Here is a 23265-nt window from a genome sequence, read left to right on the forward strand (position 1 = left end):
TAACTTTTTTTTTACATTTCTCTCTCTATTTTTTTGTAAATATGCATTGAGTAGTTTATGATCTCATGGTATAATTTTAGTATCTAAACTCCCATTAAAAGGTTCTCTCTTTCACCAAGTGCCAACTACTTGGATTGCATGCTTAATAGCCATAAATAATCAATCAGGCTCCATAACATTTTCCTTATAAATTCTCCCTTTTTACATGTTGGCAGACATCATTTAAAACGTCACAAAAGAATCATCAGGGGGAAAATCATAAAAACAAAAACTAGAAATTGTAACTTGTGGACTAGCGTGGAATCATGGCTATCATGAAATCATAATCATGGAACAACATAATTAGAAGTTAATTGGATAAAGTTAGGAAATATGTTCTTTATAAAATGTAAAGAAGTACTGATAATGCCAGAGAAGTAAGAATTTTACTTTCTTATCTAAGTCCACAAAACGATACAATCTTCTAATTACACATTACAATGTAAATTTACATCCTGAAATGCACAATGTAAAGGAAAAAAGAAAGGACTTGGCTTACTTTCGTGTAGGGCTGGATATAATAGTCTGCAAACAAGCTGGCATATGTTGACATAATTTGATTAAATACTGTCTAGCTATAATTTAAGTCCTATTACACTCTATTGATTGCATCCTAGGGCAATGTTGGCTTTGAAAAACTTCAGCTTTGTTGATGAACCTCAGGTTTACTGGGCTACTAAAAAAAATGTAGTTAATAAATCAGTGAAACTGCTTTGAGTATTTGAGTATGGTCATGGAGTTTTGTTCCAGAAGAACTCCATGAAGATATTACATAAGCATGAAATCTGAGTTTTCTTGAGTCTAGTGACTTTCAGCCTTTTCGATGCCTTACATACTATTGTGTCATGCTTGGTTCTTAGTATGATGGTATTTGCCAGGGAAGACTATGGTAATGATGTGTATATAGATCTTCAACTGATTCTAAAATTTGAAGAAAACATTCATTAATTTGCCGGGATTATATGTTAATAGACATCATTCATAGAAATCTAGGGTCTTTACATTTCTAGAAAATTTTACTTTTGATATTAAACATATAAATCACTGAGTGATGTGTACTATCATTAGGTAAAAGGTTACTGGCTAGTTAGGCTATGTCATAAGTGCATTCTTAATAATTTTCAGTATTAATCTTTTGGGAGGACATAAAAACAAACTGCTTATGATAGAAACCCTTTAGAAAGGCCAACTTGTGTTGTCATGGTTAGATAAAATGGATTTTAACAGACAAATCTGTTAAAGTAATAGATTACTGAAAAGTAATACATTAGTATCAAAACTTTCCTATGGTTAGCTGTACAGAGACTTGTTGCTGCTTGATACCTTTTCATTGCGACAATTGCTACAAATAATATGAACTGAACCACCAAATTATGTTGAAATATAATTTGTTAATTTCTCATGAGAGAAGGTGGAGATTATAAAGTTCTTGATAGAAGGAACTCTAGTTTACCTATTTTTACCTATTTTTTTTATTGCTACCAGTAGCATAGTAACTGGTACATAATAGGCATTAAACATTTTTATGAATTAATTAATTAATTGATTGATTAGAGTCATTGGCTGAGGACTATTTATTCTGATCTAGCATTGACCCTAATACTTAGTTTTTAATAAGGTGATGGGTTGATATAAACTCTAGCCTTCAACTATAAAACGGTATGCACTCTTAACTCAGAGGCCAGATTAAAATTCAATCTGATGAAAACTAGAGACCTGTTACAAGTTGATGAGAGCTCATCTGTAGACATATTTGAGAGTTGACTAATTAAAGGGAAGAAAGTTCAATAGCCTCATCCAGTCATCCTCCTATTGCAAAATAGAGGGGATTTAATGACTGTGTGTTCAGTTTTCTCTTGATGAAGATCACATATCCATTGTTTGACAGACTGAATATTATGCTTATTTGGTCAACCCACTTTTTTCCTAATTTTGCAGGGGGTAGACATTACTATGAATGCATTCTGTTTTATTCTTAAGATATCCCACTTTCATCAGTTTGCCAATATCCTCTCCCCTCAGTTTAAGCCCCAGAAATGGGCAGTTCACAGTAGGTTTTGTCAGATTTTACAAGAGATGTCAAACACTTAGAGAGCAAGCTTTCCAGCTTTCCAATTGGCACCCTTATTTAGGTAAATTATTATATGTAGTTGCCTAATTGTTAGTCACAACAGGCCTAAAATTACAAAACCTGCTTGAGATGTTTGTCTAAAAGCTGTTCAATTTCAACTGTCAGCTTCCAACAGTATGTTGGTAGAATAATCATGATGCATTTCTAGCATACCAAAACTAATCTGTAGTAAAACTAATGTACTTACTTTATTTGGTCCTTTCACTCAACAAGTACAAATGGCACACATGCATGGCTAAGTCTAAAAGGAGATACAAAGTATGAGAAACAATTCCTGCCTTTCCGGAATTTAATTCTAATTGGTTGATTTCCCTTGCCTATTGAGAAACTAGGGTAGCCCCATTAATTAGAGTTTATTTTGGCAAAGACTATCAAAAGAAGTATAATTTAAGCCTTAGAATATAATTTTAAAAGGGATAATCAAGAATAAAGATACTTGCTATTTTTGCTAATTTACATTGTGATGGAGATCCAAACCAGTGTAATAAGATAAGAAAAATATTATATAATAAAATTAAAAAACAAAATAGAAATGAACCCATATCTTTGAATATGGATAGAAAACTATCTGAGAGAATACACTAGGTGATTAAAAGTGGTTGTTTTAAGAAGCAAGGCTGTGAAGTGAGGAGGAAGTTGACTTTTACTTGTTCTCTCTCTCCACTTCAGTGAAGTGTGAACTTTATGTTCTAGCACAAACATGTATTAATTGATTGCATTTTTGACTTAAAAGAATCTAGGAATTAACATAGTCATGAAATGATAAGCCAGAAAGAGAAAGTAAGTGGATCATAAAAACTGAAGACAGGTCAAAAGCAGATTTTAAGAGCTGGGGGATGGAGTCATAGAGTGGAGAGCTCATAGGGCAAGAGCAGAAAATTATGAATAAAATAGAAAGGCTGACTGGGGAACCATCCATCGGTGACAAAACTATAACAATGAGCTTTTATGTGCATCATGAAGTGTGGTGTGCCCCTGTGCTTAAACGGTCAGAATAGACTGAAAACAGGAATGTGCACAAAGTAATCTATTTCAAGTGTTTAAGCAAGGAAAGGTACAATCTGATTTACATTTTCCTCTCACCTCTGTACTTAAAAATATTTTAAATTTATGGGAAATTTGAAAAAGGTACAGTGAACATCTATATACTCTTCATCTAATTGCACCAGTTGTTGTTAATACTTTGTGCCCTCTATGTCTGTCAATATACATTTTTCCCAAAAGCATTTGAAAGTAGGTTACAGATATCATGGCATTTCGCCCCTAAATATTTTCTCATATATCTAACACATATAACTGTCAAATAGTAATAATAGCTATTGGTTTTAGACCTCTTAACATGTGCCTGACCTTGTAATAAATACCTTGCATATGTTAGCTAATTAATCCTTATGACAGTCCTTTGAGGAAGATCTGATTGAAGTCCATTTTATTGAAGACCAAGATGAGAATCAAGCTGATCCCTGACTGCCTCCAAAGTCCATGCTTAAAAAAACAAGGCAGGATATAGTTACAGCCCCAATGAATGAATTGATGTTAAGTTTCCATTGAACTTCAGAGCAGGGAGCAATCATGGCAAACCTTGGTAAAGCATTGTTACTGCTTCATCCTCAGATTCCACAGTGGTTTAGAAATGTTTTCCAGAAATGGATACCTGGAGCTGAACTGACAGAGATGGTTTTCTCTGTTTTATGTTATTAGGAACTTATGTCCTAAAATCATTGACATTTAGATATCCATTTCCCCTTTTCGTTTCCAGAAGGAGAATTAACTGTATGCAAACATTCACTTCTCATCAGCTTTTTCTTATGTATAACTGCAATTACATGCTCTCAAATCAAAAGGTATTACAATACATATTATATGAAATTCATGTTACTTTGGTGGCATTAACTATTTTCCTGGGGAAAAGTATAGATTACTATCAAACACTTTCTTTGAATAGCTGTATAGAGACTTTTTAAATCATAGGAGTTGTCATAGCAGGTCTCTTTCTAATGTATATAGTAATGTTATGTGTGCAAATATATCATCTGGAATGCACAATATTGTAAGTGTGAAACTAAACATGGTTCATAACTCAACAAAACAAAAGTGAGGCTGTGCCAAACAACTTTGCTCTTCACATTTCCCATTGCAGCAACATTTAAACAAGAATTATTTCCGAAAATGTGCATGAGTCAGAAGTGGGGAATGAGTAATTCTGTGCTTTGGACTTTATTAATGTTTTACTGCTGAAGAGACATCATCCAGTTTTTTTTCAGTAAAGTATTGAGTTACTGCTTCATCCTCAGATTCCTCTGGATTCTTTGAAAAAACTTGAAAATAATTTGAACAACTGAGTTACTGTTTTCCTCTGAATTTAGCGCTGAGTTTTCTTGACATGTTCTAATTAAGTGAACAATTATTTAATCTATTTTTTTCCTGGGTGGAAATGACTAGGGGCTGAAGGTTACAATAACCTTAGAATATAATAGGTCAACAATATTCTTTAGCAAGTAGAAAACAAGGTTAGGTTGACTCAAAGTCAGAATATGCATAAAAATTTATTAGTTTGTTGACATTTCAACATTTCTGGTGGATTTTAAGACCTATTATGATGAAAAGGTCAATGAAAACTATTCATGAGGCCCATAATGGGAATGAATTTTATGTCTTCTAATTTGTACATTCTAATGGGATTTAAAAGTCTCTAAATCTCATTCCTTTGTATATTATTTATCCCTATTCTATTTCCCTATAGAGTATAGCATTTTTGGCTCTTCTTACAAAGGAGTCAAGGAATTTTTTCAAAGACTCACTTTGAGATTCCATATTTTAAGTCAGTAGCGTCATGCTATTTTAATTCCTAGTTAACCACTTACAACTGAGCATCAACTGTGGTTCCGGCATTGGAAATGGAAAAGAAAACAATTCATCTATTTTTTTTCCCTTTTCACTCTTAGAGCTCATAAATGGACCTCATTTTCCCATTTGACACACCCAGGCTTTAATACAGGCATCCTGGCATGCAAATAGCAGTGGCAAGAATGAACACAATCTTTTCAGGGAAACCTTACTTTTAAGGTGCTGAAAAAGAACAAGGGTTTTCATGTTAGAGTAAGAGGCATACACTAAATTCCACAGTGGGGACTAGATTTTAATCTATAACTTTATCATGCCATTTTGCCATTGGGAGGAGCTAAATAACACAAAGACTTATCCTTTTAGAGTTACGTTAAAAGCAAAATGTTTTCCCTCCAAATACATAGCTTGTGAAAGCTGAAGCGGGACAGGGCTGTCATAGGACTGAAGCACCTATTCCTTCTGCTGTTGAGAGCACTATCAGCAGATGGCCCTCAGCCCTATTTAGAGTTGACCTTGGTTGTAAAGAGTCACCTCCCCTGGGTCAGGCTGTCTCTCTGGGGCAAACCATATCTAATCACTGGCCAATGGAAGGGTATAAAAGCTGGCACCATTGCTTGCTCCAACTTGGGACAACTCTGAAGGGCCATCAGCCCCTGAACTCCCCAAGGGGAGCCCAACCTCTCCTTCTGCCCAATCCTGCTGTTTTTCCTTCCTTTTTACAGTTGTTGATCCCCCAAGAACACTCCTAATAAACCTCCTACACATTAATCTCCATCTCAGAGTCAATTTCCTGGGGAATCATTCAGAGAGCTAACTGTGTGAATGAGAATTCATTCCATTTTTGACAGAATTTTGTAAAACACAAAATGAAGAATCCTTGGCCATGAATAGTGTCGATACATATTTCTTCATTCAACTCATTCACCGTGGACATTTCCACTGTATTCAAGTTTGATGTAAATAAAACTCTTTTCATGATGTGGTACTGACAACCTCCCCCACCTCCCCACCTCCAGTTTTCTTATGTTTTCCAAAATGCCGAATACTGTTTGATGTAAGATTCAAGGCTAAACTTTCAGAGTATGTGATGATTTGGGGCTTGATTTACTGCTCTTTGGCCTTGGTGTGTTTCCGTTTGATTTTGGAGGATCAATTAATCTTCTTGGAAAAGCCTCCAGGGGTTGATGGCGCCCTGGCCATTCATTGATGTAAGCAGAATTTTTCAGATGTCCATGTATTTTCCCCTCTTCTGACAATCTTTATCCTGTCTCCAAATGTGGCAATATTTAGAAGAAGAAAAATAACACTGGAGGGCAAAGGCATAATTGTTGAGGTTTACCACAAGGATGTAACTGGGGCTACCACTGGTTTGTTGGTGAGATGACAAAGGGCACTGAGCTCTGGCTCACTGGCAGCTGATGACCCAAGGCTGGAGTAAGTCACTTCACAGGGCAATGGAATTGGTTATCATCCAGTGAATTCTTCACAGCCCGTAGACCCACCAGTCTGCTGGTATACCCACTCTAGAACCTTATAGGTGCCTCTGTCCTCTCCAGGTTTCTCCCCTGTGGACACTCTTATACCTCGACATGACCTCAGATCTAGAGTTACACTGGGAATCTGAACCAGATTAGTAAGACCCTATACACTAAGTTGAGGGGAACAGCATAGGACAATGGTTAAATGGTCGTACACTAGAGCCTTGTTCCGATTTTGGCTCTCCTTCTAGCTGTGTGATCTTAGACAAGTTATGTAACCTCTCTGTGCCTCAATTTTCTTATCTGCAAAATGAAGATGATAATAGTGTCTAATTTACAAGGTTGTTATGAGGATTATATAAGTTGATATATATCTAGTTCTTATTCAGCACTGAATGTGCTTTTTGAAATGTAAATGAAAATCTGCATAAGTGATAAAATAATGCAGCAAGAGGAACATCTGACGTGGAAATAGAATCATAGAAGTGGCTCTATCAACAAGCCCAGAAGTCTCCACTGATAAGTTCTGAACAGAAAATACAGACATAAAGTAGAATGTGGACCAACGGAAGCTCCTCTAGTAGTTTCCTTTGTAACAAAATATAAATCAGAAAAATAATTCTAGGGGAATGGTAGATGCATGGAGCATTCTAATGTTGGCATAATGGACTAATTTATGCAGTATTAAAGTTGGACTTTAAGAGCTAAGAAATATAATGACAGCCAAAGAAAATAGGGTTTTTCATAGCCACCAGAAACACAAATATAGAATGATTAATTTTCATGTATCTCAAACTTGCTTAAATCAACATATCTTCTAGTCTTGTTAATGGTATGATTAAATATCATGATGTAAACCACTTACCGATGAAGTATGTGAATCCCAGCTGGTAACGATGAGCTGGACAGTTGTAAGAATTTGTTTAGTATACATACACCCATTATATTTTCAGACCAAGGGAGAAAAATGAAGCACAAAGTTTTCTTCTTAGCAAGGCATCATTCAAGCATAAACCTAGGATGCTGAGGCTTACAAAATATAAGTATGATGAGAAGTATCAGATAATATTCATTTCCAAAAACTAATCCCAAGAAGAATGGACTTCTTGTTTTTATCTTCCCTTGCATGGTGAAAGAGCTGCAGTTTAAATTATTTTTAAAATAGCAGGTGTGATAAATACTGCTACTGACTGTGTTAATCCTTGGAGAGATGCAGGTGCTGGCCACTGGCAGAATTTAAAATACACTCAGAATTGTTTTGACATCTGTCTTTATAAAACAAACAGTAGAAGGGAGTTGGGTTTCTGATAAAAACAGCACTTCTGTGTTAAAAGTCGCAGATATGTTAATTATTTGTTTGCACTCTTTTTTATGCATTCAAGTTTAAGTAAAACTAATACAAAAGAAATAGATGAACATATGACTTTAAGATTAAAGTTAGTATTAAAATGTAAATCAGATGTGGAAAGTGTTCTAAAAAGAATAATAACAAGCCAGGAGGCCTCTTATGTCAATTCCCTTGAAACCTTCAAATGCCTTAGACACTAATGGTGTGGGCCTTACCCATCATCATATTAACTATATTAACGACACTCCTGGTCAAGTGCTTATAACTTCACTTCTATTGAAAATTGAGTTTCTAAAAAACTTGCAATACAAATTTTTCATTGATTTTGTTTTTCCCTTTTTATATTTTTGAACCAATATTTTATTTATTCATGGTCTGAAACATTTTCCATGGCCTTTGAGAAGCCCCGAGGGTTTCGGCATTGCACCTATGGTGTCTAAGGAATAAAACACCTCAGTTACTGTGGTTTCTGGGTCGTAGTTTCCTCATCTGTGAAAGGAGCTGTTATGACGATATAAAGCAGCTGTTCGTCTGTAGACTCTGTCTTGGGCTCTTGAGGAGGGGTCAGTTGAGGTGGGAATGAGTTGAGTGGCATCATGGCTTCTGAGGAAATGTAAGGGTAGAGAATATGACTTTGGTGAAGTTAGTGTCTCCAGGACTCTAGCATAGCCAGTGTTTTCCTGAAAAAGTTTCTAGGAGGTCAACTCATACCTGTGGATGAGTCTCCATAGATGCATCCCTAAAACTCTCTGTGGCCACACTATCTGCTATGCTAGGCACTACCCACATGTGGCTAAATTTAATTGAAATTAAATAAAGTAAAAAATTTAGCTCCTCAGTTACACTAGTTAGGCAAATTTCACATGGTGAATAAGCTACACCAGCCAGTGTCTACAACATTGAACAATGCAGATAAAGAACATTTCCATCACTGCAGAAAGCTCTGTTGGACAACATTGTTCTACAGTCTTGGTGCCTGGTTTTCTTTCAGAGGAAACCATTTGCTCTATTAATAGCTAAATACGTTTTTTAAAGCAACTTTATTTAGGTATAATTTATACAACCTAGAATTCACCCATTCTTATGTATGAGTAAATGGTTTTTAGTAAATTTACTAGGAATCTTCTGAACCACAGAACACAGAAAAATGATTGTAGTGACTGCTTTCTCAATTTTCCCAAAATTGAGAAAAAAAAATTGTGATAGCTAATACAATCCTAGATGCCAAGGAAATAAGTTGATATTAATATATTACATGCTATGAATGGATGTCTTAGTGAATTGGGACTTACTTTCTCCTGGAATCCTAAGTGAGAAAGACAAAACACAATTTGGCAGCATTTAAAATTACATCAAATAGAGATGAGAGTAAGTACAGCTGAATTTTCCTAAGTCGAACCTGTGGTGCAATTGCACTGTATAACCAAAATTTGGTAACTATTGTGGTCATGTTGCAATATAGCATAGCGTTTCCTTTTCTTTCTTCATAAACAGAAGTATCTTTATAAAAAGTCAGACTTTAAATCCATTCAAATATGGCTAATGTCAAACTACTTTGAAACAATTAATGTAATAGTGTTTGGTATAATAGTACATTACTGTTAGTATGTACATACTGTGATAGTACAGTATACTGTCACTTAATATACCATGTCACAGTACCCCACACTATACCAGTATGGTAATATCAGTATTGCATTCTTTAAAATTCAGGTATTTTCTCTGTCATCTTTTCTAATTTTAGGCTTTTCAGATGCCTGATTTCTGCTTATTTATTATATAGTCCTTTATTTTTCCATCTGGGTTTTACATTTTTTTGTCAATCTATTCTGAATTGATTGTGTTAACTTTTTTCATAGTTGTAACGAAAACTCTGTATTTTCTACTGGTGTATCATTAGTATACAGAAGTACCATTGGGACTGAGTGTGGTGGCTCACACCTATAATCCTAGCATTTTGAGAGGCTAAGGCAGGTGGATCACTGAGACTAGGAATTCAAGACTAGCCTGGGCAGCATAGCAAGACTCCATTTCTACAAACATTTTGTTTTTAAATTAGCCAGGCATGGTGGTGTACACCAGTGCTCCCAGCTACTTTGGAGGCTGAGGTGGGAGTATTGCTTGAGCCCAGGTGTTTGAAGCTGCAGTGAACTATCATCGCACCACTGCACTCCAGCTGGGGTGACAGAGTGAGATCCTGTTTTAAAAAAAAAAAAAAAAAGACATTGAATTTTGTGACTCTGCTAAACTCTCTGATTTTTTTCTGAATTCCTTAATACTTTTGTGGCTTGTTATTTCCAGATTTTAGATGTAGCTGCATTAAATTGCTAAAATAGAATTTGTAATAAAATTTTATTCATTGTATTTGTATATCATTGTTTTCTTTTTATATTTGACTTTTACTGTTAAAGCATTTATGCTCTATTAAGACAGTAATTCACTGTGTCTATTTTGCTTATTTTTTTGTGATTAATTTTATTAAAGATTTTACTCTAATATACTAACATTACATTCTTGGAGTAAATCCTGCTTTTTCCATATTAGACAACTTTTTAACCTATTACATTTCGTTGGCTAAAATTTTGCTTAATTGCACCTTTGTTTCAGTAATGAGATTGCCTAGCCCTGACAAGCTTGTGGCTCAACAAATTTGCTTTAGAAATATTGTTCCCTAAGGAAACATAACACCTTAAAATTATTTTCGGCGAACAATTTAACTAGCATAAAGCATCATTTATTCTTTAAAAGCTTAAAAAAATTCCCCACTTACTGCATCAGGGTCATAATATCTAACTTTTCCTATTTATGTATCAGGAATTGATAATGTTTTTTAATTGAATGTGTTTTTTGTTACATGTTTGTGGGAAATCATATGAACATGATTACTCAATCAATTAGCTATATGTTTATAGTGAAGAACAATGCTCTTTAACACTAATAACATCTATGCTATTTTAATTGTCTTTTCCCTGATTACACTAACTTGTAATTTCTTTTTCATTGGGTCAATAGTTTATCAATTTTGTCCATTTTGTCAAAATGCAAACTATTGTTCTGTTGATTTATTCCTATTGCTCCTCCTTTACATTTAAAATGTCTGTCGTATTTTTATATTCCTACTTTGTTTTGGTTCATTACATTATTCCATTAGAATTCTTTAATACAGAATTAAGTCATGATGTTTTTAGTCTCACTTTCTTATTAATGTTTATCTAAGAGATTTCCTTTTTAGTACATTTCTGTTAGCATCTCAGGATATTTAAATTTGTTGTTACTATAGCTTTACATAAATTAATACAGAATTTTGAATTTTTATCTCTCTGTGATTTGTTTCTGTGGAATTCTATTTTTCCTCTGTAAGTATAACTATATTGTTATGTTGTCATATGAGAATATGGTTTCATAGGTTTCATGCTACTGTTTCTTGTATTAACTCAAGTGCATTTTTCTCTCCCAGTACATGATAAATTTTTACAAGTAGAAAGAAGCTTTACAATCCCTTGCCCTATGATTCCACAGTTTCCATATGTCCATTTTTCTACTTTCTTCCTACTATTTGTCTGTGATAATTTCTCTCTTATTTGAGTACAGATTCTGCTATTATAGCTTTAGTACTCAGAGCTGCAAATTCTATTAGTTTCTTTTTATACTTGACCAGCTTCTCCTAGACATGCCTTGAACAAGGACTGGCTTCAAGGGTGACCCATGTGGTCACACAGGGTCTTGCTCTCAGAACTCGGTTTAATGCTATATTGTTACCTTCTTGAAATTCGTAATAATTCCTGAACAAGAGGCCCTGAATTTTCATTTTGCAAAGGGCTCCTGCAAACTACATAGCTGGTCCTGCCCACTCCTTATGTTCTGTGACTATGCTGAACTCATTTTTATCACAGGCTGATTGGGGAGGATTTCTTGAGTTTCCTAGATAAGCCATTCTATTAGTTAAAATGCAGTCTAGCCAGGCAGCTTTGAGAAAGTGCCCTGGTTAGCTATTACCATTTCCCCATGCCCAGGGTGAAATTGCTGCTAAAATTTCCCCTCTTGTGTCTCCTTCACTTCATGTCAAGTGTTCCTTCATTCCAGCAGTCCTCCCTTACCTGAGGTTTCACTTTCTTCAGCTTCAGTTATCCATGGTCAACTGCATTCCAAAAATATCAAACTAAAAATTTCAGAAATGAACAATTCCTATGTTTTAAATTGCACACCATTCTGAGTAATTTGATTAGATCTCTCAACATCCCCCTTCATCCATCCCACTGGAGACATGAATCATCCCTTTGTTAGGCATATTCACACTGTATATGCAACCTTTCCATGAGTCACTTAGTAGCCATCTCAGTTACAAGATTGAAAAAATGTGGTATATATCGGTCTCAGTACTATCTGCAGCTCAGGCATCCACTGGGGACCTGGAACATATGCCCTGAAAATAAGGGGGCACTACTGTTCTTGCATGGAAGCTTGAGGTCAGGTGTCCAACTGATGAGACTCACCTCAGCTTCCACTACGGCTTTTGCCTGGAGCAGCAGCAGGAGCAAAAGTCAGCTCTGCCCCAACTTCTCTCACACAGCCAAGAATCCTATTCTCCCCAGCCTCATAACACAGAAGACTGGGCTTGCTCCTGCACACTTGGTATTTAAGGCTTGTGACCTCTTCTCCTGTATATCTCTCTGCCTTAGCTTGTCTTTACTGTGGTTTGATCTTGGGCAAGTCATTTCACCTTTCTATGCCTCCTTAGCCTGCCCACCTGTAAAATGGAGAAAATAAAAGTAGCTGTGTATCAGAGTTTCTGTCAGGGCTAAGTGAGGTGAAGCATGAGAAGCCCTTGAAATAGTACCTGGCACATACTGGATGTTCACTGCTGTTCATGGTTAACCCTCAAGGCTACCCCAAGATGGCAGTGCTATTTGAACATGCTGAGGTGTTTTTTGTCTTTTTGTATGGTGAACTCAGGACGGGAAGTAGAAAGGCATTCATGGACTGGAATTCTGCAAGCCCAGGTGCTGCTGGCAAAGGAATATCTAACCAGGATGACAGAACTGCGTCCCAATCTGCTGAAGAAAGTAGCGATGTAGACAGGTCCCCCTGGCTACGATTCCTTTTGGGCTGGTCTTTCCAGGAGGGTGTACTGGCATTTTTTTTCACCTCATATTGCACAGTGGTAAAGTTAATGGGCTTTGGAGCCATATTTGTCCCTGCGCAAGTGATATAACTTTGATTCTGCCTCAGTGCCTCATCTATACAATGGGAATAAATATGTCCAACCTGCTCCTCTCTTTCGTCTCACCACAGTATTCCACCTTCCCTCTCACCCACTGAGGGAGACATCTGGCTCAGAAGAAGAGGAGAGTGCTTTGTTATCACTGATAGACCTGATACCCTTTGCTTCACTTTCCCAACCTCAAACCGACCTTCTCTTTTTTAGTAACTACTGCTGAAGGCTTAAATTACACTCACAGGAATCCCACTTCCAAACCCTGGAAACAGAATTTTGATGAAATGAGTCTGTGAAACCTAAGTCTCAAAGCAGGCCCACCCCAGAGTCCCTCTGTACTCCCCTCTGTGTTTGGGGATGCAAGGCTACCCCTCTCATACCCTGCTTAGCCCATGGTGCCCACATGTCCCGTCCTGAGGGCTGGGATTACTGTAAATGACTCACGCAGGTAAACAAGTTTTTGTTATTTGGTCTCTGCCCCCTATTCCACACATGCCAGAAATAAGTAGGGCTCCCAAGCCAGCCACGCAAAGAAAGCCCTAATTCTCCTGACACTTTCTTTCATTTTGATACTTATGAATAATCTCACTCCCAACCCATGAGCCCATTTATTTCCCACCTTTCTGGATTCAGAAATGGTTTTCCCCATTACAGTCTCTGGTTGCTGAGATACCCCAGTCTTTGTTGATGAGACTATGATTTAGGTTTTGTATTCTGGATGTTTCATGTTTCGTTCTCTTCAGAATTATCAGCTTGTATTTAAAACTAAGACGTTGTTATAACATGCTGTGTGCTGAGGGGTGAGTGGGTGTACATACAGTCCCCAAGCCAACATAATACATAGGAATCAGCTGCCGACAGCACTGCAAAGGGAATGTAGTTTGTATGTTCCAGCAAATATACATATTCTGCAATTGAACAGACATTTTATTATATTCAAAATGGAAATAAGGGGGCCACTGGCTGGGGCTCTGGAAAGTGGGTACATGGACATTTTTATCATAAAATATTTATTGCACCCCAAACTGTCCTTTATTGGGACCAGGAAGGAGGGAATTACATTAAATATAGATGAGGCTCATACTTCCTGTGTATGCCAGAGATATCTTGTGATTCTAATTGACCTTTGGGGAAATTATTTGTGAGCTCCAGTTGCTCTCTTTCCATTCAGCATTCATACTGTCTGTTAAGGTTTGCAAATGTTGGTCTGTATCCACCCTGGCAGGCAGATCAGAAGGCAGGTCAGGAGACAGTTCACCATTTTTATCCCTGTGTGACCAAGGAGGAAAATGAAATCGCTAAGGTTTAATGGATTTGTCTAATGCCAAGCAATGACTAACTGGCAAGTGTTCTGATCCAAACTCCCAGCTAGAGCATCTCAGGTCTGGGAGCTAAGTCACACATCCAGGCTGCTTCCTAATACCCAAAATTAGACAGAAGGTTTGAATTTCCCTACAAGTAAGAATGAGAACAGTAGACTGTTGGAATGAAATGTTTACTCACCACTGCAGAGAAGAGAGATTATGAAAGACTTAAGATTTAAGCTGAGTGTTTAAAAGGAAAAGAGAGAGACAGCAGAGATGGTTGAGATCATTTTTATGGCTGAAATGTCACTGTAGACTAACAAGATCTTCTTAGAGGAACAGATGAATAAAATGACACAGAGATGATTCAGTGTACAAAGTGTTTGTAGAAGTAATAAGGCTGAATTTGACACTGGAGAATATGATGATTTAAAAAACAAACAAACAAACAAACATTATTTTGGATACAACATGGAGTTAAAACCCCAAGACCTATCTTCAGAATTGGAGATTGATGGTGATTTAAAATTTCTCCATGTACTCTAATCGCATTAATGTTGTTCTCTACCAGACACTTTAATTGCCCCTAACTTAAAAACACAGCAAGTGTACAGCATCAAAAAATTACCATGTTAGGAAGAGGGCCATTTTATAATTCGTCAAGTGGAAAATCTACCCCAAGTAGAGAATGTCCTGAAATCTTTGGCTCAGTGATAAAAATAAACCAGGGAACCTAATTTAAAAGGTAGAAAAAAATGAACCATTAAACACGTGAACTCAAACTACATGAATATATGATTACAAAGGTATTTTATTTCAAAACAGTCAATAGGCAATTGAACACTCCCATGAGAAATACGTGTTTGGAAGAGGGCTGAAACATTTAATTACATCACACCAAATAGTAATTCCATAAAAGTGAAGACTAAGGAAACTGGAAAAAAAAAAAAAATTCTAACAGCTAATTTGACTTCAAACAAAATTTTTTTAAAAATCTGTGATTAAATATCCGGAATCAGCAGGTCAAAGTGAGTCATTTATTATGACCTTTGCCTTCAGGCTGGAACTGCTCATTCCATCCCTGTAGATAATTGTCTACCTTCTTAAGGTAGACAATTTCCTCCTTGTGAAAAGGAAATTCCAAGGCCTTCTTGGTAATGCATATCAGTGCCTGATGTCAGAGCAGGGACAATTTCCCTTCTGTGGCACTCAAAATCTCTGTGGCTACAGCTTATCCACTTCCTCTAGTTCTTGTGCTTGTCCCAGTTGAGTTCAAGATCCTCTATTTACATGGTCACATAATTAAAAAAAAATCATTTAAGGCTTCTTTCACATTGGGTCTTAGCTAAGGTTTAATAGTGCCAGAAACGTTTGCATAGGGACTAGTGAGTAGGAGGGAACTTGGATGTGTCTTGGCTTGGGCTGCACAGCTTCCTTGGAATGACCTTCTGCCCCCCTCCCCGCCCCAGTCCACCAAGCCAGCTCCATCACTTCCTCCCAGGCCTGGGTTCTCTCAAGTCTCATTGCCCTCCTAACCCTTCTCTTAGGTATTTCTCTGCCTCAGGGCAGACACTGAGCCAGATTATAAAATCACAGTGTGGTTCGCAATGTCTCCTCACTTGCCCAAGTCCCCTAAAGTTTTTTTGGAGTGAGGGTTGTGAGGGAGCCCACACCTCCCGAGCTTTGTCCTGCCCACTTCTGGGTAACAAGATTAACCTGACTTTTCTTTCACATGTGAGCTCCATATGTTTCTGCTGAAAAGAGAGGGTGACATTTAGCTCATTTCTTGCTAATGAGTGTAAGTGGGAGCTGTCTAGGGAAGCTTCCTTTTGCCAGGTAATTTGTACATTTTAACAGCAACCTTCTGGAGAGTGTGTCCTCTCTTGTGTTGTGTATTGTTGATGGTTAGAATTTCTAACTAATTAAGAAAGGAGTTGGGCAGTGTGCCAAGGTGGAGGGGTGATGTTTTGGGCCTGGTAAGGCTTTGCTAATCTTACCTCTCAGAGATAGGTCACAATTTTTGCTAACTCATAGCAGGGCTGGGACTGCTCCCTTTATTTTTTTTTAACTACTTAAAAAATCGGAACTGTAATGCATGTGTAATGAAAAATAAGCCTCCCTTCTCCTACCCCAAACTCCCATTCACCTTCTCCCCACAGCATCAAATACAGTCCTTTTCACACAATACACATATAATTCATATGCTAGCAACATGATGAACTTATTTGTATTAGTTAATAAGGAAAAATAGGAAGAAAAGATAGAAGGAACAGAATAAAACATATTCAGTTTAACCAAGGAAACCTTTGAAATAATAAAGGATTTTTTAGGGATATATGAAGGGCAAAGATAGATTTTAAAACAGGCTTATTAATTAAAATCAACAAATGTATGGAGGATATATTATATGTCAGGTTCAGGGCTGGTGCAGAGAGTTTGAGGATGAATCCTATGTAGTGTATGGAGAAAAGATTTGTAAGTTATACTCTGTTGATCTCAAGCTCATGTGGGGAAAAAGATTTATAAATAAATAATTGCAATATATTATAATGAGAGCCATTGTTGAGGTATGTACTAAGTGCTTTAAGAGCCTAAAGAAGCAATTAATTTTCTGGAGTCAGAAACGTCTTATCAAAGGAGAAAGCATTTGTGTTTTCTTGAAGGATGCCTCTTAGTTCTTCCAATGGAGAGAGTGAAACAGGAATTCTAAACCTAGCAAACACCATAAGCAAATACACTGAGGGTGAGACTACATGGCCATTTCAGGGAAGTAGATCGACGTGACTAGCATGTATGGAGCTTATCTACATAGAAGACCAGAGTAGAAAGAAAGATTGAGCCAGGTTGTGACGGCGCTTGTGGTCTCCTGAAGGGAATGTTTGTTTTAAAGTGAAGTGTTGGAGACTTTGGGTTTGAGCAGTGATCCCCCAGGGCAATTCTGATGGTGCTTTGAGAAACAGATTGAAGCTGGGAGGGAGTGGAGGCAGGCAGGGTTGGGAGGCTCTTGCAAAAGTCCAAGCATAGTGCAATGAGACATTACAGGCCATTCTGGTGGGAATGAGTTTGAGAGATACTTCTCAGTTGATTTACAATGCCTCGACGGTTAACTGGAACAGGAGGCCCTGGGAGTGGAAGCTGATGCTGAGTTCTTCATTCAGTTAGCCTACAGCATGGCTAGAATACCAGGAAAACAGACATAGAAAGGACAGATTCGAGGAATTAAAAGAAAGGTATGTTGAGTTTAAGATTCCTGGGGCACAGTCTGGATAAGAATCTCAGCAAGGAAAGAGAGAGTTTCAACAATGAAAGGAGAGTTAGCAATACAGTACTAAATGTTCCACATATGCCAAGAAAGATAAAGACTAAAAAGTTGCCATAATAGAATGATTTATCCCATCAATGACAGACTGGGTAAAGAAAATGTGGCACATATACACCTTGGAATACTATGTAGCCATAAAAAGGATGAGTTCATGTCCTTTGCAGGGACATGGAAGAAGCTGGAAACCATCATTCTCAGCAAACACAGGAACAGAAAACCAAACACTGCATGTTCTCACTTATAAGTGGGAGTTGAACAATGAGAACACATGGACACAGGGAGGGGAGCATCACACACTGGGGCCTCTCGGAGGGTAGGAGTCTAGGGGAGGAATAGCATTAGGAGAAATATCTAATGTTGATGGCGGGGTGATGGATGCAGCCAACCACCATGGCATATGTATTCCTACGTACCAAACCTGTAGCTTCTGCACATGTATCCTAGAACATAAAGTGTTTTTTAAAAAAGCAGCCATTGAGTTTGTTGATTAGGATTTCAACTATGATCTTTGGGAGGACAGTTTCTGTAGAAGGGGATGGAAGCCAGTTACAGTAAGCTGGCAACAAAAAGAATGGTGAACGTCAAACAGAAAATAATATTTTTTTTTTGACAGAAATTTCAGTGTAAGGAGCAAGGAGAGTGAGAAGGTGTAGCTTGAGAAGGAAAGAGAGTTGAGGAAAAATTTTTAGGAAGGGATGTCTAGAATGTATTTTTATGTGGAAGGAAAGCAAGAATGCATAGAGAATGGGCCAAGAGATGTGACAGAGCAAGGCAGAAGAGGCGGAAGATCTGCCTCAGCGCTGAGAGGTTTACAAGGAAAAAGAAGCTCCCCGAGGGGCTGGTCTACTCCCATCACCACTTGCCTCTTTAACTCAGGGTCTTACTTTCCCCTTCCTCTTTCTTTCATCACTTTATCCATAATGGTACAACTGAGAGGAGCTATTAATACCCAACCCCTCTTTATTAACAACTTGGGGAAATCACACCATAAAAAGCACATTTAAACACAATGTTCCTATCCTCAGAACCCACAGGCTCAGCCTTATGGGATTTCTGTTGAAAGCAATCCTGGGGGCCCTATTCTTTTCCTCCTCACTGCCTTGGAGCACCCATGAAGACTCAAGACACCATACCTGAGAGAAGGTGGTCTAAGGCTGTCTTCCAAATCCCTGACTCCTTCCTGTCCTTGGATGACTGAAGATGGGATTAGCCATTCCTTCAGGGAAGACCCCATTCCAGCTTCTGCCATCCAGAGAGTAACAAAACCCCTTGGTCCCAAAAGATCAATCACTTTGGAGCAGAAGAGTCCAATAATCGTAGAAAACATACATAGATCGTTTCTGATTCAGGGTTAGCCTTAGACTGCAGGGGTGGTGGGTGAAGTAAGGGTAAGTGGCATGGAAGAAAAGTTAAAGCAGTTTATTTCTTGGTGCATTTTGTGAAGTAGAATCCTTGGACAACTGCTGAGATTGAGGGCCAGTGGGTTAGTAGGGATTTGGATAGTAACAGTTTGGAGAATATAGATTTATGCCAATTAGCAAAGGGTAAAACATTGCCGAATATACCAGAGGCTCTGCTGAAGATGGAAATCATACACTTATAATACAGCCTGGCTACATGATTTTTTTTTTCCGACAGTGGAGTGGGAGTCGGGCGGCATGTGCAGAGAAAGCCATGGTTACATTTATGCAAAGCTGTAGATTGGCAAGGTGGGCACAGCAGAAGGACAAGAATGTGAGGGGTCTAGGATGCTAGTGAGAATGTGGTTGAATTGAAGGTCTTGGTCATGAGGCCAAGGCTAGGTAGGGGAAAAAGGTCTAAAATGGGGTGCTTATAGACTAAGAGATAGGGAGGGGGTGGAGAAAGTACAGGTCTTGCTAAGACTGGCAGGTGGGTTTAGGGGAAGTACGATAATGGGACCAGTGAAAGGGCAGAATTTCTGGGTAGACAATGAGTTTCTGAGTTTCAGATTTCAGAGATGAAATATTGCTGGGGTTGGGATGTGGGAGTGGGTAGATGAAAGGAAGTAGGTTGGGAGCAACACATCACATGTTGGGATGTGTAAAATGATGTGGTCATCAGATATCTGACCTCTTGAAACTCATGAAAATAAATCTGTCCATGAAAAACATATTGACAAGACCCAAAGAAATGCAGAATTTGGAACGCATTTGCTAAGGTTTACTTATCATGCCATTTGGAGGTGGGATAGGAAAAAAAAAAAAAGACCTTTTGTAGACTTCATAATGAACAATACGTGAAGACCTCAATTTGTGAATGTCTTTCCCTTAAGAGCATGAACTAACTAAATAGCAAGTTTTATGTTCCAGATTTCCGGCTTCTCTAGAAAAATAAGATGGTCTTGGCAGCACTAAGCCAAGATTCCCTCATGGTAGCAAGAAGATTCCTCACCAGATTACCTGAGTCTACCACCCCGTGTTGCCACATTACACCTGGCCGGGTGTCAGTTGCTATTTATCAGTATGTTCACACATCTCTTTTAGAGTTAAAAGGAAAGTCAAATGTTTCTTGTGACAAGACCTTATCAAAATTAGAAAACCAGAAATGAATTAGGAAGAATATTACTCTGTATTTGATATGCAAAGTATATCGTTGTTGAAAATCAGACATTGTGATGCTATTATGAAGCAAATCCTCCAACTTCATGCATTACATTACCTACCTGGCCCCATACACATTGAGTTTGCAATGACTCCTGTAATAAAATAATGGTAGATGTACAATCAAATACATAAGAGAATTTATAAAACCAATGTAATAAGTTATTTTTGAGGGACTCTAGCATGTAGTATCCTTTTGCTGATAGAATGATCTTATCAAATTCCCAATAATTAATAGATTCCCTCAAAATTCTACCAATAGCCACTGAAAAAACTTAATGAACTCAAAGAGTAGTTCCTCAGTGGCTGGAAAGCATAGATGTAATTCCCTGAGTGCCTAACTTCTTGGCAGCCATATACACTTGTGGAAGATGGATCTAAGGAAAATGGGTGTAGGATCTTTAGTGTCAGAGGAAAAAAAAATATGGAAATGAAAGCTTTTGGCAGGTCTAACTTGCCACATTAGTGCTCAGGAAAAAAGGCCATCAACGCAATATATTTCTTGTTGTTGAGGATCATGATAAAATAAATATAATCTAAGCTGTAGGAGCATAATAGGTTAAAATCAACCCCCTGGATTGACCCAGGAAGCAAATGAGTAGCCAGTGTGGACCAGTACATTGATATAATCTGCAATTTCCTTAAAGCATTTTGGTCATCTACTTTCTGCTCTAGTTAGCATTTACGTTAAGTATATGAACAGTAGTTGAATATGAAGGCTCAGAGATTGAACTGCATCTTTGGAGAAACAGAGGAAATAAAATGAGATTGAGATTTGGGAAATGAAAATTGTCATAACATATTAAGGAAGAAAATAATCTTAAGGCCAAGTAATCAGTGATTCAGAAAAAAAGTTGGAGAGTCCTAATATTGGAGCCTGTGAACTGGAAACTAGATATGAATTCATAACCTACGAGGCCATAAATGATGGCAAGAAGTCAGTAATTTGAGACAGTGTTATTTTGAGAGAAGAAAGGATGGTTCTTATGGAACAGGGAGTCTGAATAGTTCAAGTTCTCGGCATTAAATTGATGATGCAAACAGAAGACAGTTTGGTGAAGAGTGACAAATGATTAAAATCTGAGATGGGCTGAAATATGAAGAAAATTTAAAAGCGATGAAGCCATGTATTGCTGGCATGATAGAATGAGATTTTCAAGGTATCTACTGACTTTAGACATTATGAACAGATTACTCATTAGCATGTAGATAAAATAAATTGGCATAAGCATCATGGAGCTATTTAGAATGGGCATTTTATTAATGTCTTCCCTATCTTATTGTCCCGCTCTGAAATGTAGTCTGAGGGAACCATTAGACAATATTTGCTGAGGAATGACTATGATACTTCGGCTCTTTTTCTCTCTCCAACTTCTATGAATTTCACAATGCCATGAAAACACTTCAAGAATTTTGGGAAAATATTTACAATTTCTTCAATAATATTTCTCATGGAATATGAGGAATGGAAAGCAACCACTGCAGAGAGACAAGCAGGAATGAGGAAAAACAATTACTTACTGCGCCATTTGTGATGAAAAAGAAATCTGAGTTTAGCTTATTAAAAAGCCTGTTGGGAGCCAAGCATTGCACACGTTGGAGGAACATGCTGCTTCCCTTCACCATGTCTGAGATATGGTACCTACAGTTGGACTGTTTGTGGGATGAAGAAGTGCTGCTACAACATCAGCGGGCGTGTGACCAGCAGCTTGTGGAAGACAAGCACTTATGGGGATAAAAAGGAACCTGGCACAGGCCTTGGGCCTCTGGCATCATTAGTTACAGGTCTGCCAAGATGCTTTGGGAAACATTTTAATTTAATGCCAAGTCTATTTCAACGAAGCTCCCTGGTTTGACCTGTTGGGAGAGTCTAGAGTGTGATGGATAGGTGCTCATTTTGAAGGGCACTGGTGAATCAGCTGGTGCTTCTATAAAAAGCATCCTGGGGGTTAAACCTCAGAAAGTCCCTACTCAGCCCAGGAAACTCACAGTGAGAGCCACAGGATCAATGGCTGTCATAGCATTTTACTAGTGACTGGTAATTGCAGGGAAGATTAGATACTAACAGAAAAGGCAGAGACACCTCTGCGTGTTTATTCAAAATATCAAAATTAGAGAACTTGAAGAATAAAGATCCCAGCATCCTTTTTTCCTCCCCCAAAGCATACTCACAGGCTACTATGACTATACATTTAATAAAGCAGATTAAGAACCTGATTTGAATTATTTCAATATTTTTTTCTGCAAAACTATCACAAGATAGAAAAAACATTTTGAAACACAACTAGAAAAAAGAAAGAAAAGATGAGACTGAATACAATACTAAAGCATTGTCCTTCGATATAAAACTATTTCTGTTAGTGTGTAGGCCTAGGTTGGAAAGAGATGTACAAAAGCTTGTCTGATGGGTTACAAAAACCCGAATCCATAAGATCTGAAGAATTAAAACGCCCCCAAGAATAACATGAAAGTATTTGATGTTGCTTCAGGGGCAAGGGCAAGTATGTATATGTACGTAAAGCCTATTTCCTCAGAGGCCCCTTGGCAGTCTGTTACAACACTGTGCTAATGAAAGCAAAGGCTTTAAGTTCACCCCCCCTGCGGACTATCAGTTTCTCCTTCTCGCCCTGCGGGGACTGCATTCCTGGAAAAGAAAACACACGAGTTAGGGAAGGGCTGGGGTGCTAAAGAGGGCAGGAGGCTGGAGCCCATGGAGCCTGGGATGGAGAGGTGGGTGGGCCCAGGCGTGGGGCGTGGGTTGGCGCGGGGGTGGTGGTGGAAGGGTTGGAGTCTCACGCTTCGGAGTTTGGGTCTTGTCTGGCTCCAGGGAGGGAGATCCAGGTGAGATAATTGCGAGCGGAAGCCACACGATCAGCGTGGACTTTTAGGTCAGTCACTCCGCCTTAAGTGGGTGCGGGAGGCCCAGAGAAGGAGCTGGCTGTAGCGCTTCAAGTGGGATC

The sequence above is a fragment of the Saimiri boliviensis genome, chromosome 9 (assembly GCF_048565385.1).
Source record: "Saimiri boliviensis isolate mSaiBol1 chromosome 9, mSaiBol1.pri, whole genome shotgun sequence".
Classification (NCBI taxonomy): Eukaryota; Metazoa; Chordata; class Mammalia; order Primates; family Cebidae; genus Saimiri; species Saimiri boliviensis.